The 17,112-nt window shown below is 40.1% G+C and overlaps 1 protein-coding gene across 3 annotated transcripts in view; it reads right to left on the bottom strand.

The window, feature by feature from the left end:
* Nucleotides 1-17,112, bottom strand: part of VEPH1 (ventricular zone expressed PH domain containing 1) — a 213,032-nt gene that overhangs the window by 111,643 nt on the left and 84,277 nt on the right. The window lies entirely within an intron of this gene.

Here is a 17,112-nt window from a genome sequence, read left to right as displayed (position 1 = left end):
GGTTAAAGAAAATCTAAAGAAAATGCAATAGAATATTATTCAGCCATAAAAAAGAAGGAAATCCTGCCATTTGTATTAACATGGATGAAACTGGAGGACAGTATGCCAACTGAAATAAGCCAGACAGAGAAAGACAAATACTGCATGGTATTAGTTTTATGTGGAATCTGAAACAAACAAACACTCATACAAACTGAGACGAGAAAAGAGGTTGCCAGAGGATGGGGGAAGGGGAAAATAGGGAGCATAAAAGGATACAAATGTTTAGTTACAAGATTATAAAATCTGAGGACCTCATGTATAACATGGTGACTACAGCTGATAACATTGTACTGTGTAACTGAAGTTTGCTAAAATATGTGAGGTGATGGATATGTTAATTAATTCAATGGGGGAATCCTTTCACAATGTATATGTATATCAAGTCACCACATTATACACTTTAAATATCTTATAATTTAACTTGTCAATTATACCTCAACAAATCTGGGGGGAGGGGATGAGGAAGAACAATGAAGAACAAAGGTCTATATTTTAAAAGAGTCCCGGGACCTACAATGGCAGTACTATGGGAGTTTACTTAGAGAGCTAGCTGAGCTAAACAGTGTTTCATTCAGAGTGCCTCTGAATTGGCTTCTTTGAAGTTTTACTTTTTTTCCTGATTTTCAGGAAAACTTTTTAAAATAAGACTTTTGTTCTGTTACTCCTTTCTTATAAATAGGTAAATAGTCTCATTGATCTATCTCACCCGGTCTACATCTTTCAACCACCATTAATAATCTGACCTCACACATCTACCTTTCCCAAGTTTGTGACTTTCTCTGGCCAGTCTCCAAGTCTGTGCCTCACTAATTCTACCTGCACAGGAGAGGCCTGGTCAGTCCTGGATCCATCCATCTGCCTTGTATCAAACCGGTGTCCAAAGTTTACCTCCTCTCCACACGACACGCTCACTCATTTGTTTACTTAGGGCATCTTTCAATATGTTCCATAGTGCATGTGCCTGGTCAAACAAGTAGATTATATTACTTAGCTTTAATCAAGTTAACTCTCACAAAGGATTTAAAAGAAACTGAAGATGAACAATGACGTGAACAATGCAGGCATGAGTGAATAACATGAAAATGGCTTAGCTGACATGTTTCCTATACCTATCAAAACTCCTTAGCAGCCATAGTAGGAGGTGCCATAATTTAACCCAACATGACTATAACTTATCCAAATTTTTTTAATTATCAAGAAAGTTACTTGAAATGTAAATGTGCACCCAACATAAATAATGATATACCATTAAAAAGTAAAAATAATTTTAAATATGGCTTATTTCATTGTTAATTCCTTTTAAAATCTTATTTTTATGTATTCAATATTTTTATAATGTTAGCATAATAGAAAATATGTATAATTATAAATAAGTATATATATTGGAAGTTGATGCTCAAAATCCCAAGTGATAAATGTACAAGTAGAAATTACTCTTCTAACCTGGAACTCCCTTTTACCCCTTGTTCTAGCATTTGACGCCTTAATTTCTTTCAAGATATAAATCTTGTCTCCACCATGAAGCTCTCCACTGTGCCCATTTCTGTCTGAATTTTCACTGTATTATAGATTATTTTTAAAAATCTTGTTTAGCACTTGATCACTTCTTTATTCTTGCTCTTATTTAGTTACCAAATAGGTATTACATGCCTACATATGCTTGTGCTAGATTCTAGATGACAAAGATGAATTGGTCTCTGCCTTTAAGAGACCCACAATCCCCTTCATTTATAATTCTGTAGTGGTTACATGTACCAGTCAAGTCTCCTAAAGGGGCTACTTCTCATATATCAGTCATCTGCCTGGCACAGAACTGAGCCTGTAGAGTCTACATCCAGTGTGTATGTCTCGGTTCATTATTTGAAGCAATCTCACATGCCAAAATATGACCTGACAAATAAAGCATGTTGTTGCAAAGGAATCTGTGCTTTACAAGAAATAGTTATTACAGAACAGATTTAAGTAGTGAAGTTCTCTACTCTTTAATACTTAACTTGATTTTCAAAGATTCCGTGTACAATTGCACTGGAACACATCTCTTGGGGAAGTAGAATACAGAGCTTGACAGCTAATTGAAGAGATATGTATTCATTAAAGGATTAAAATATTAGATAAATAAAAAATAAGACCTCTGGAACAAGTTCCTGAAAGCCTATTTTCTATTTTTGGCTCATACAATTGCCAGGTTGCAGAAAGACACTTAGATGTTCTCAGATGCTCTTGAGTCTAATATATATATATATATATATATATATATATATATATATATATATACACACACACACACACACACACACACACACACACACACACACTAGGAGCCCAGCAAGCGAACTCTCGCGGTGCCGCCCACCCACCTGCAGCCCTGCCTTGACACCCGAACCTGTCCACGCAGAGCTCCAGCGGGCCTGGCCCAGCCCCCAAACCCTCTGGCCTTCTCTGGCCACTTCAAGCCCCATCCTCAGTCCCTCGAGTCACCTTGGGCTGGTTCCACCTTCTCTGGTCGCCTCCCTACTTGCAACCCGTCTCTGGAGCAACGCCCCAGCTAATATGCTAATGACCTGGTTGTTATTTGTTTCGGCATATCGACCATTAGCATATTAGCTCTTTATTAGTATAGATATTGCAACATAGAATCTTTCATGCATGTAAGGGCTCCGAATGTGAATTCATAGTTTGCAATGCATCTCAGGGACATTTTCCATTCCCCATTTAAAGGCAAAAGCTGGATAGGGCCCTACCATGTGTTAGGCCCTGTTATAGAAGCTAGGAACACAGAATTGAAGAAAATACCTGCCATGATAATGAGGCAACAGATAATAAGCAAAATGCATATGTAAAATATATAGTGTGTTGGATAGAGAAGGGTGCCTCAAAAAAAGGTGGAGCAGGGAAGGTGTCAATGTTAAATAGTGTCTCCAGGTCAGATCTCACAGAGAGGGAGACACTTGAATTCAACAAGCTTTTAGAATCTAAACCCAACATTCTCAGTAACCATAGAGAATAATTACAGTAAAAGTCACCCTGGTCGATACAGGGAGGTCAGGAGATGTAAGAACTGGGACACAGGAGATGTGCCATTTTCCTACTGAGAATGTAATTTCAAATTTTAAATAATTTCCTCAGCTTCTGACTCAGATTTCTCTTTAGCAAATTGTTTTTATGCCATGTCACAAGCATTTTATGTGCTTATCTAAGTGTCCCTATAATTTCATTAAGAATTCTCACCCTGTCCTGGTGGCTCAATAGGTTGGAGCATCATCCTGTACACCAAAAGGTTGTGGGTTTGGTTCCGGGTCAGGACACGTACCTAGGTTTGGGGTTTGGTCCCCCACCCTGGGTGTGTACAGGAAGCAATCGATCATTCTCGCTTTCTCGCTTTCTCCATTCCTTTCTCTAAACATATCCTTGGGTGAGGATTTAAAAAAATAAAGAATTCTTTACATTATGAAAATTAGCAAGCCCTTTCTTTAGAGCATTTGTATTCCTGAAGGTGAAGATGGCTGTGTGAGTATTTGCTGAAAACAACATAATTCTGAGTGATCTTCTGGCAGGCAAATTGAGCTGAAGGGAAAATTAATCACAGTGCAGGAACAAGAAAAATCATGGCTCTGAAACTAACATATGAAACCAAGCCAACTTCATATGGTTTGTTCTGAAACCTTGGAACATGTCCATGTACCTCTCAGGAGTAACAGATATAATTTGGGATTAGCAAGTGTGATGTTAGGGTAAGAAGGGGGTTAGGAGATTCTGATTTCTTTCTTGGCTCCATGATATTTTGTCTCAGGAGCCAGTGATTGCATTTTTTCTCCTTTCAGTCACCTCACTGTGGGGACAGGGTCAACAGTACCTATTTCAGAGAGGGAGGGAGATGGAGAGAGAGATAGAAACATCAATGATGAGAGATCATTGATGGGCTGCCTCTTGCATGCCCCCTACTGGAGATCAAGTCCACAATTGGGCATGTGCCCTTGACTGGAATTGAACCCAGACGCTTCATTTTCAAGTTGATGGTCTATCCACTGAGCCAAACCACCTAGGGAAGTGCACCTTAATGGCAGACCTAGACTCATCTCTTCTGACATAAATTGATTATTTATTATTAAAATAATAATAGCTAGCTTACAGAGAGCACTTAATCTAAGTGACAAGTCTATTCTATATGTTTTAAAAATGCAAAGGACCTAAATAGACCTCTTTTAAAAGAGGACATACAGAAGACCAAGAGACATATGAAAACATGCTCAAAGTCACTAATCATCCGAGAGATGCAAATCAAAATAACAGTGAGGTACCATCTCACACCTGTCAGAATGGCTATCATCAACAAATCAACAAACGACAAGTACTGGAGAGGATGTGGAGAAAAAGGAACCCTCGTGACTACTGGTGGGAATGCAGATTGGTGCAGCCACTGTGGAAAACAGATTGGAGTTTCCTCAAAAAATTAAAAAAGGAACTCCCATTTGACCCAGTAATCCCACTTCTAGGAATATATCCCAAGAAACCAGAAATACCAATCAGAAACGATATATGCACCCATGTGTTCACAGCAGCACAATTTACCATAGCTAAGATTTGGAAACAGCCTCAGTGCCCATTAGCAGATGAGTGGATTAGAAAACTGTGGTACATCTACACAATGGAATACTATGCTGCTGTAAAAAAGAAGGAACTCTTACCATTTGCAACAGCATAGATGGACCTAGAGAGCATTATGCTAAATGAAATAAGCCAGTTGGAGAAAGACAAATACCACATGATCTCACTCATTTGTGGAATATAATGAAGAACATAAACTGATGAACTAAAATAGATCCAGAGACATAGAAACATCGAACAGACCATCCAATCTCAGAGGGAAGGCAGGGAGGGAGGGGTTGTGGGGGAATGAGAGGTCAACCAAAGGACTTGTATGCATGTCTATAAGCATAACCCATGGACACAGACAGTAGGGGGTGAGGGCATGTGCTGGGGGGTGGGAACAATCAGGGAGAGGTCCATCAGGGAAAAAGGAGACATATATACAATAAAGAATTAAATACAAAATATATTTATTTCTATATTTCTCCTAATAATACTATGAGGTAAGTCCTGTGATCAGTGCCATTTCACAAGGGGGAAACTGAGGTACAGATAGAAAACCAACTTGCTCAAGGTCACATTGCCCTCTCCGTCTCTATAGCTGTGTCCTCATTGGCTGTATACCCCAGCCCCTCCTGTCAAAAATTCCAAACTCACCCATGCTCATGTTTTTCCACTCCTTTTTTCTTGTTCGTTATCAGTTATGTGGTCCTTTCATTTGATTGTTTTTGATTTGGTAATATAAACGTTATAAACTAGAGGCCCGGTGCACAAGATTCGCGCATAGGTGTGGTCCCTAGGCCTGGCCGCGATCAAAGCACAAGCATCTGGTGTGGAAGGGCATGTCCCAGCTCATCTCTTGGGCCCTGGGCAGCATCTGGGCCCCCGGGCCCCCGGGCCCCCGTGCACCCCCCTCCACCTGAGTCATGGTGCCCGAGTTCCCACGTGGAGATGCAGTGAGCATGGCCGGAGGCTGCGGGCCGGGGCACAGCATGGGCCTCTGGGCCACCCAGTAGCGCCGCATGGAAGCCAGTTGGGCAACGCGCTCTCTCCCAGTCAGCTTTGCAGACTGGCTCCTGTGTGAACCCACGGGGAGCCCAACTGGCCCATGTGGTCCTGGCGGCTGCGGCCTGGCTCACCCGGAAGAGGCCATGCGAGTATGGGGCAGGCTCCTCACAGGCGCCTGGCACCTGAGCGCCCGCTGCCGGTGCCGCATCGACGAAGCCCACCATGTTCCATGCCGCCCCCTGATGGTCAGTGCACATCATAGCAAGCGGTTGAACTCTTGGTCGAATGACTGCCCACGGGGAAAATTTGCATTTTAGGCTTTTATTATATAGGATACTCTGTAAATACAAAAAGACCAGCAGTTCTCAAACTATTTGATTGCAGGATCCCATTTACTCTCTATAGAAGACCCTCAAAAAGTTTTTGTTTTTTTGAATTATACCTATTCATATTTATCATAAGTGAAGTTAATACTGAGAAATTTAAGAAGTATTTCTGGAGACATTTTCAGTTGGTACAGCTGGGGAAAGGAAGAAAGTGGTGGCAGTAGGTATCTAGTGGGTAGAGGTCAGAGATACTGCTAAACATCCCCCCTTGAACCAAGGCTGAGAAACCCTAAGTTAAGTGAAACTGGCTCTTTTTCTTTTTCCTGCAAGTATGTGGTGGTAAAGAACACAGACATGAGTATAGTTTGGTGCCACTGCATTGATTTGTGCTGAGGCACCAGCAGCTTTACTCATTGTTGCTTTTGTCCTTTCAGTGCAAATGTTAACACAGTGAAAAAGGTCACTGATGTATGGGTGTTATTGTGAAAATAGAACCCCTAATGACCTCAGGAGTTCATGGACCACACTGAGAACTGATGAATTAAAATCAAGGGTCAGCAAACATTTTCTGTAAAGGACCAGACAGTGAATATTTTTGGCTTGGTGGGCTATATGGTCTTTGCTGTGGGAAAACAGCTCCAGACAATAAGTTCATAAATAGGTGTGGCTGGATTGGGCCCACGGGCATTCATTTACTGACCCTTGAACTAGATTATATGCTTGCAACATTGCCTTGGGCACTCCATTCATTTTTATCTGTTTATTTGTTTTTAAAATACTGCTACTCTCTTTTTTTTTTTTTTAAATACTGCTACTCTTATATCATAAAGCTCCTTTGTTATTCTTTGTCAGGATAACAGAATGTCATCCAGAATGTGGCCAAACATGAAAGTGTGGGTGCCTGGTTATGATGACAATCATTTCCCTTTACTAAGCATCCACTGTGTGCCAGGTACTTGGCATATGCTTCCTCACTTAATCCTCACAACAACCTAGCAAATGAGTATCAGGATGGGTGCTGATGTCAAAGGGCCAATCACCTGACCAAGGTCACACAGGTGATAGAGTCACAGTGACAGAGCAAGACTGAATGAAGATCCGCCTGATTTCTGATTGTTTCCACTTGGCCTGGGCTGAAAAAGACCGTTTGTGCAGCCCTGGGTGCTGCAGCCTTCCTCTCGCTGGCACCCACAGCAGCATCACCAATTGATTATAGTGCTTTTTCTTGGCTGAACTTTCCCAAGACCCTTCTTCAACACTATTCTCCTTGTGAGGATCTTTTAATGGCTGCACACCTCCCCTCCCCATTCCCATATAATGTGATTGAATTGGGTGTGGTCCAGCATGGGAATTTTTTAAACCTCCCAGATAATTTTAATTTTTAGTTCCAAATCTCGAAAATTGTGAAAATTTGCTGATTTAGGAAATGTAGATTTGGTCCTAAAATCCACACTTTCTTCTCCTCTATTCTTTATCAATTTGCAAACCATTAATAGAAAATAATATATTTAGCTGTCTGCATAAAATTATTTTACCCAGCATCTGTTATTCTTGCTTTTATGTTTTATTTTATTTTATTTGGGGGGCACTGCTATTTACTTATTTTTAAAGTTTGTCTTTATTGTTGAAAGTATTACAGATGTTCCATCTCCCCTCCATTGACCGCTCCCCCCCCTCAATCCTGTCTCCTGCTTTTTTATTTTATAATGACAAAATCATTATATTTCTTCACAATGCAACTCTTTGAGAGACACTTGTGAGGGCCATTAGAAATGTAAATCAAATGAGTTTGCCCTCAGTGCTTTCTCAATGAAGCTTCGCCAGGGAAATGCAAGCCTCTTTAGGAGCCCTCAGAAGCCTGAGGGGGGGCCAGTGCTGCTTAACTGCTTGTGGATGTATTTATTCCATGAGTCCCTTTCTTTCTTTTTTAATTTTTTTTTTATTTCAGAGAAGAAGGGAGAGGGAAAGAGAGGTAGAAACATCAATGATGAGAGAGAATCATTGATCGGCTGCCTCCTGTATGCCCCCTACTGGGGATCAAGACTGTAACCTGGGCATATGCCCTTCATCAGAATCGAACCTGGGACCCTTCAGTCTGCAGGCTGACGCTCTATCCACTGAGCCAAATCAGTGAGGTCATGAGTCTCTTTCTTAATGGTGGTGGGGTTACAGGCTCCAGAGCAAAAGTTGATGGGTTTGTGTGGCTCTCCCCCCACACCCCAAGCTTTGAGAAACTCTGGAGTAGAAAAACCAATTCTTATCAATTTGTCCTGGAGTTTCCCCAGTTTTACCATTGAAAGTCCCTTACCTTGGGAAACCTCTCAGTCAAAGGCAAATTGAGACAGTTGGTCACTCTACTCTAGAGTCTGGGAGTAGATGGAAAATTATTTTACCTTAGATGATTCTGCTCAGCAGACTCCATCGCTGGTGAATATGATGATATATCATTCTGTGTGTGTGTGTGTGTGTGTGTGTGTGTGTGTGTGTGTGTGTATACACACAGTCAATTATCATTGTTCGTGGCAGCTATGCTCTAAAAAGTCAATTCAAACACTGAATTAGTGATACTGAAACATTGCCCCTAAGAAATATGTTCCTGCAAGCCTCTGGTCACACATTTTCATTGATACAAAGCCTTGTGTTATATGTGAATCTATTTAAAGACATCTTAATTAATATATGTTCTTAATTCATTAAAATTGAAATCAAACCAACAGCACTATGACTCATGCATGAATGAAGCTTGTGTATCACACCAATTTTCTCTGTAAGGCACATCACAGCCTTCTTGCACTTAAGAACACTAGAGAGCCCTAACTGGTTTGGCTCAGTGGAAAGAGCCAAACTTTAACACTATACTTGTGGGGCATTTTAAACAGTGAAATAACCAACAAAAAGTACAGAAAAGAGAAAAATGTGGCAATAAATAGGACCCCCCAAAGAACAGACACTTGTTTATAAGAAGAGAGCTGAAAGAAGAAGGCCAAGCATTGACTTGTTAGACCTCAGCTGGGAACCTTGAGTCTGGTGACTCAAATTTTTCACTGCTCTGTGCCTGCCTCTGAATGATCCCAGAAGTGCCTCAAGTATTGATTTGGGGTCACAAACACATTTTAGCAAGTAGGTGAATTTGCAAATACGAAATCTGTGAAGTGGATAGAAAGAAAGATAGATGATAGATAGATCAACCTATTGATCTCAAATCTTTGTGGATCTCCTAGAAAAGAGAAATTTCTGCTTTTATCTTGGTTGGTCAGAGTTGAAAGACATTCCAAACTGGAAAGTCATATCTACAGAGTTGAAAGATATTCTAAACTGTTAAGACATGGCTTTCCATTATGCCATTACTATTGTGTTGAGAATGCAAGTTCAGCTTTTCCGATGTCAGATGGAGTGTGGTTTGAGTTTAGGGCTCCAGCACATCTTCCAGTTGGTCTTTCCCTCTTCTTTCCACCATGAGCAGATTCTCTTGTTGCCTTTAAACTGAGGTTTCCCTTCTTTAGCAAGTTACTAAACAGTTGCTCCTTGGTATTTGAGGGGGATTGGTTCCAAGACCCCCTGCTGATACCACTTTAAAACATCTCTAGATTACCTAATACAATGGGAATGCTATGTAAATAGTGGTTATACTATATTGTTTGTGGAATAATGACAAGGAAAAAAAGTCTGTACATGTTCAGTACAGATGCAACCATCGCAGGCCTAACTGCATAGTACACGTCAACAACAACGAAACACTTTAAAAAATATATATATTTTTGATTCTTGGTTAGTTGAAGCCACAGATGCTGAACCCACAGATACAAGGGACTGACTGTACATCCAAATGCATGTGAGCTCTGTTTTTCATCCACATATTAATTCTCCTCATTATACATTATTTTGTATGCATGACCCAACTCGGATGTGCAGATTGAAGAATGGCCACAGCCATTTGCTTTTTGCAACTCAGTTGTTCATAGCAGATAATGAAAAATGTGGGTAACATAAAATATTTTGAAATCTGTTTTTTATCTCTCTTTGTTCTCCATAGAAGAGGAGAGAGAGAGAGAGAGAGAGAGAGAGAGAGAGAGAGAGAGAGAGAGAGAGACATGTTAGAATAATGCCACCCTTTTTAAAAAGGGATCCATTTGGACACAGAGTTTGGGAATGAGAACTATAATTATGAGAAAGCCAAAGAGAAACTTAATCTCCAAATCCTTTTAAAAATAGATCCTGATATGTTTGCCAAAACATTTATGAAGTGATGTTGCTATTGGACATGTTGAAATCTGCTTCTTTTTGGAGCTACTTGTAACTAGGTATTTGTTACCATTTTAAAAAGAACACCCCTAGAGTCTTTCTCTAACAATCCTCACAACTCAGTTCCCATTAAGGAACAGATGCCTTCCAGTAGGGCAGACCTTTGGCTACTGGAACCCTTCCTCCCCTGCTCTTCCTTGAACACTCCTACCACCTTTCAACCAATTCAAATGTCACCTCTTCTGTGAAACCCTTCCTGGCTCTCCCAGGGAAGGTTGGTTGCTCCTGTCTCTGTGCTCCTCAGGCCTCTGAGGTATCTTCATGACAGCTCTGACATCTTTGTCTGCAACTTATGCGTGAATTTGTCTCACTCTCCCTGGTGTGCCCCTCAAAGGTGGGGCATGTCATGTTCATCTTTGTACCTTCAGTGCTTTATGTGTTGCTTGGCATCATGTTCATTGTTGAAAATCACTATTGGCAAGTAAGAGACTAGTGAGACAAGTAAGACTATTGGCTGTTCAAATTGTCAATAAGCATGAAAGATTTTCTTTGGCTAAATATTCACAAAGAAAAATCCCACCCTCAGAGAACAGAAATGTGACAATACCCTGGAAACCCTCACAGCTGAGCCTCTTCTCTGAGCCAGGTCCCTGTGGTAGTCACAGGGGGGCTCGGAACCTTCATATATTTGAATCCTGGCACCTTGACAGGCCAGTCATGGACTTTGGGCAAGTTACTTACCTCCATGGCTCAGTTTACGAAATGGATTAACAGTAGCACCTGCCTCATACAGTGGCTGTGAGGATTCAGTAAGTTCGAAACAAAGCATTTTAGAACAATGCCTGGCACATGGAAATGCTAAATAAATGTTAGCTACTTTTACTTGAGTGTCAAGTACTAAATGCCAATGCAGACATATTTAAATTATCACAAAACTCAAAACAGGCGAGAAGCAATCTAGCCCCTTAATTTTTTCCAGTTAACAAATTTTGTGAATTGATAAAGGTTGGGGAGCTATAGAAATGACCAAAGATCCCAAACTAGCTCAATATAAGCAAACATGGACTAGTTATTTTGGTAACTTGCCAAAAAGTTTACCTTGATGTGAAATACACTCATTTTACTGTGAAAGCCTGTTTTCTTTTTCTTTTTTAAATGGAACATTATAAATTCAAAACACTATATAACAAGATTTTCTTAGTGACCTGAACCCAATTTTAACTTATTAACTATAGATAGCTGGATCTTTTTCTTGTTGCAATTATTTCCCAATCTTCTTCAATTTTTTCTAGTGTCTGAAGTAAAAATATTCAACTATTATAACATTTTTAATTCCATAAAACGCTATTGGATTAGGCAAGGCAATAATGACCAAGCTATCCAATCATCTATAAATTCTAAAATAATTATACAATTAAGAAATTTCATTCTCTAAGAATTATGCTACCCAGACAAGGATATGCACTTCTACTCTTAAAATATAAGTATAAAAACATATGCAAAATACTCGTACAGTAAGTAGTCATCAAATGTTGTTAGCTTATCATATTCAAAAGCTAAGATTTACTAATTCTTTAACAGAACACTAAGAGGGCAAGCTCCCTGAGATCCCTTTTTTGTGGAATAAAGTAGAGATTAAATAAACAAAAACACATTGTTAAAGTCTCTCTTAGGTAGATAAACCTCTAGTTTTGAGCGGATTTTTAAAATAGTAGTCCAAAAAGTCACAGCCCTCAATTCATTCTTTTATGCCTCAGTTTTTTAATTGAACATATTTTCTTCTCATTGATAAACAAAAATGCTATTAGAATTTAAACATATTTACATATTCTAAATGATTATTTAATCAATGTAAATGGAATAAATTTCCATTCTTTCCTTATTATTTTTTATTCAGTTTCATGATTTCAGGAACTCATAGATTCTGTGGGCACATGGGAGAGTCATAAATCATGCCTAGTAGAACAATACTGTCTAGGCAAAACAATTTTTAAAATAAGTCCCAGTAATAAAAGTCAAAAAACAGCTGATGAAAACAGATGTATCCTTTGTTTTGAATGAGCTCAAATTTTGTAACATGGCAAAAATTAAGGCTCTGTTGGACTTAGTTCAACTCTATGCCTTTGGCACAGAATGCTAAAGTAAACCCCACCCTTGTAAAGAAAAAAAACAAAACCACACAGGTATAATTTTTGTATTTATAAGGCAATAATGGCTTTCATTTAAATATGGAACTTACTATGCCTTCCTCAAAAAGACGTTTGAATGAAATTGACTTAAATTTTAAAACAGAAATCAGAGAATGTGATTTGCTATTTGCTATTTGAGGCAATAATGTAACCAAATAAATTACACTTTAAGCATGATTTATATTTTTAAGGGGCAGAAAACTGGACATGGTTTGCTGTCAAATAAAATTTTCCAGTTTAAGATAATTTTCCTTAAAATAGCATTTAGTGCAGCTGCACTTACGTTTGAAATCTCAAATCTCTCTCCATTTGTGCTGAGAGCTTATTTCCCAGCCTCTTTTATTTGTATTGACTCCCAAATACTTAACAGACCTTAAAGCTTGTAGAAGTCCATCTAATTTGAACTTTGAACATAGTGTTATTTTGTGGTTTGATAAAAAATTTAAAGGTCCCATAGTTCAGATTTACTCTAAAAAACTGGGGGCTTGGGAACTTAGCCTCTTAAAGGTAAATCTTTTGTGTGGGCTCAAGGGACCCAGGATGAATTATACGGGGCCAGAATTTCTTCTTCCTCCACACCATGGTCCCCTCATGTAAATGACCTCTCATTGATTATCCTGTACAATGGTTCCACTATTTCTTTTGCTTCAGTTAAGCAAACTTTTGAAAGACCATTGAGGACTTTAGCATTGGAACATTTCTAGAGAACTCAAAGAAGCAGCCCATCTTTAATTACACAATATCTGTTTAGCAAATGTGGGGTAATCACAGAATGATAGAAAAAAGTAACCACAGAGCTTGTGGCCCAATCATGGAAAACGATTTTGAAGAAAGATGCTGATTATGGGTCAAAAAAGGAAGAAAGGAAATAGGAAGGAAGAAAAAAAAAAAGAAATAAAAAAAATTGTGTTTGAACCTTTTGCCAGGAAAAAAAATGTACTTTGTGCTCATTAACAATATGGTAAGACTTAACTTAGTTGAACTATATATCAGCTACAATTGAACTTTCCATAATTTACTCATTACATTACATAATTTACTCATTATATAATTAAATACAAGATGCCTATCTTTCTTTGCACCTACTTATTTTCAAAAAGAAATAGCCAGATTTTTTTTTTTTTCATGGTAGTTGAGATGTAACTTCCCAAATATGTTAGACAGAAATATTTTGGAGGCTATTATTTCATTACTTATAAGGGAGAATGAAATGGAAAAATACAGTTTGCAAAATTGTACCTTGCCTGAGATTGGCAATTTCTTTAGCTAGGGGAGTTTGATATAGTTTTGGGTTTGTTTTTTTTTTTGGGGGGGCAGAAGTTGGTACCTTAACCCCCCTTCCCCTCCCAATCTTGCCAATGCTCCCTTTCTTTACTCCAGATTTTACCTTGGATTAATGTTTTTTTGGTCACAGATCAACTATGTTTTCATTGTGAACTGCCTTAACCGCTTGCTGGAAGTAAGTAGGGCATAAATAAATAAGTAAATAAAAATAATCAAACATTTGCAACTAGTAGGATGGGGTTTTGAAGGTATGTCTGGCCAGGGTGTGCTCAAATGAAGAAGTTTAAAATACACTAGCCTGGAGAAAACAATTAATTACCTTACAAATTGCTTTCCACCTATCAGTAAGCTCACTTTTATGTAAATGGTGGGAATAAAGTAAAACGACCTTTTAGGATTTCTAGATAGGGTTGTGTTGAATTCTTAAATGGACTCCTGGTTTGTCTTAATCCTTTCAGGCTGCTATCACAATATATCACATCTGGGTGGCTTATAAACAGCAGGCATTTATTTCTTACAGTTCTGGAGGTTTGAAGGTCCAAGATCATAGTGCTGGCAGATCTGGTGCTTGGCTCCATAGAGGGAGGGGGCAAGGGAGCTTTCTTGGGGCTCTGTTATAGGGGCACTAATCCCATCCCTGAGGGCTCCACTCTCATCACTTAATTACTTCCCAAAGCACCCACTCCCCTCCACCTAATACCTTACCTTGAGGTTAGCTTTCAACATATGAATGGGGAGGGGGCACATTATAACATAGCATGGTTTCATCTTGCCATTTCTCAACAGAATAACGGAGGAGCCAGGTCATTATATCTACTGTTTCCATTGTATCTACTGTACAGGTTCATTAAAATCTATGCATCTGGACTCCAAGGTCATTGTCACTTTCTAAGGGGGCCTGTTTCCTCCTTTCCTGCCAATTTAATTTGTGCCTACCAGTCATAAGAAGGAGGTGGTAACCAAATAGTACTTTAGGGATGTGAAGTTGTTGTAGAGAAGATGGGTTCTGGGAAGTGGTTTTTTTGGGGAGGGGGTGACTGTTTATTGAAGGACAATCTTGCTTTATCCAGTTCACTCACATGGAGGTAGTTGCTTTGGTTTGTCATAGCCAAAAAAAAAAAAAAAAAAAAAAATGCCTGCAGTTGTGGGCAGCTGGAAGTAGCAGACTTATACCAAGTGATTTAAATCTGAGGCCTGGGGCAGGGGTGTGTGGGGGGTTAAGGACTGCAGCTGCCATCTTAAAAGAGCAGCAGGATTTGAGCTGGAATTAGCAACTACTTCACCCACTAGAACCTTCTGTGGCCAATGGCCAGTTGTCCTTTCTGGTGATTCATTCACTTCTCGAGTTCAAGGCTGGAAGGGACAGTCCCTAGGTGGAAACCTCCTGCTTTGCTTGGGGCACACACAGGCCTACTTCCCTCACAGATCCTGGTGTGAGAAAGTCAGACTGTGCCCCTCTGAAGACGGGAAGATCAGACGGGTGGGGACCAGGCTGACCATGCCTGGCCTGCACCCTGACGGACAGCTGGCTGGGCAGAGGCTCCTTCTAGGCGCCACTGTGGTGTCATGGGGCTCGCCCAGCTGCCTGCTCACGGAGGACCTGGGAGTCCTTTGCAGAATTGGTCTCAATTATAGTTGATAATTATAAGACACTGTCGAGAATTACTGCAACATGTAACGTCTGTAACCATTTACCACTCTAGGGTTGCAACTAGTTGTGGGGACTTTCTGTCCTTTTACTGGGCTCTTTTAGTTTCTTAGGAACTGAAGTGCATAGTATTCACTTGTCTGCACTATGAACAGAAACAAATTACTGTTCCTAGGTCACCTGGGTACCAGTGATGAATACATTTGGAGAGAGAAGATAGAAGACAAGAACTGCCTGCTAGTCAATGAGGAGTTTTCATAATCTGGCCCAGTCTGCAATCCAGTGTGCCTTCTATAGAGACTTGGTCCTAGAGAGGACTTGACGATTAAATTGGAATCATTTGTTTGTACATCTCCCTCATCCCCATGCACTGTGAGTCCCTCTAGGGCAGGACCCTGTCTTTCTCCTCTGTGTCCCCACCACCAGCACTGGGTGCTGCACCTAGAAAGAATCAGCAGCTTAACCCTGTGTCACTGAAGAAAGGAGGATATGAAATACCAGCAGTTATTTGTTAGCTTATTTTGTACTAAAATGTTTTCCTTTTTCTTTATACTGTGCAAGAGGCCTATTGCTAGTATTATTTACAGTTAGCATGTAACCTTCTTATGATATAAAAAACAAAAAAGCTATTTTTATTTGGGATTTAAAAAACTGTCTCTCATGGATGACAATTCTATGGTACCAAGCAGTAGCTGCCTGGCACCAACCAAGGCTTGAGAAAATAAATCCCCGAAGTTATTGAGCCTACCAAAGTGTTAACTCACTTTTACCATCTTTGGGGGACATTGTGGCTTTCACTCACAGGTCCTTCCTCTTATAGCATGCGCCCCAATTCCTTTCATTTCGATTTCCAAGTTAAGGGCACAAATCGTCTGCACAAATCGTCTATCAGGCTCCTATTTTGCAGGATGTTTTTCCACAGCCAGGATGAGGATAGTGATGTGGCTTTCAGTTGCCTTTGTCATTCTTTTTCCTTTTCCTCCCCAAAGTGTTTTTGTGCAAGGCCTGCCGGATGTCACAGAAACGCAACCTGGGCAAGATGTGTGTCTCTTCTCTACTTGAAAAGTGTCCAGGTCTCTGAGCCCAGGGAGGATGTAATAAACCCGCCCTGGTGCTTGGCCAGCGTCTCCCAGCCAGTTAGAAAAACAAGGCAGAGGGCACAGGATTTGACACCCACCCTGGCGGCGGCGGCGCTCAGAGGGCACGCCATTTGATTCTCCGCAGGTGCAGACTGCTGGTCTCCAGCTAAGGAAAACAACGGGCCGCTGCATCCTCCCTGTTTCCACCACATAGGGCTGCTGCCTTGTAGGTCTGGCATGGGGCAAAACATGTCTATGAAGAACATGCTACAAACCAGTGTGCCTTCTATTGAAACTTGCCCTAATGAGGATTTGACTCTTAAGCTAAAATGGTTTCAATTTGTTTGAGACTTAAGTAGACGGATAGAACACATGAATTCAATTCAGCCTCGCAAAAACTCAAAGCCATTTCTAAAACGTCTCTTTGCCACATTGACCTGTGTTAGGAAAGAGGGCTATAATGACTCCGGTACCTAAACCAGTGGGCCGAGACCACATGCACAGCTGAGAGAGACTAATGAGTAGAGAAAATAATGAGAACAACAAAAGCCTCTAGAATATAAACATTCTATTTCAGTTCTCCATGGACAAGAAACGTCAGTCTGGCCTACATTCAATTTAAACCTACTTCAGATTTAATTAATGAGAGTTTGGAAAAAATGGCTGCAAACTTATGTGAGCTGTTTTTATAGGTGGGGAGCTAGGGG

This window comes from Plecotus auritus, assembly GCF_963455305.1.
Source record: "Plecotus auritus genome assembly, chromosome: 2".
Lineage (NCBI taxonomy): Eukaryota > Metazoa > Chordata > Mammalia > Chiroptera > Vespertilionidae > Plecotus > Plecotus auritus.
The sequence above is the reverse complement of the archived record's forward strand: the minus strand, read 5'-3'. Positions and strand labels throughout refer to the sequence as shown.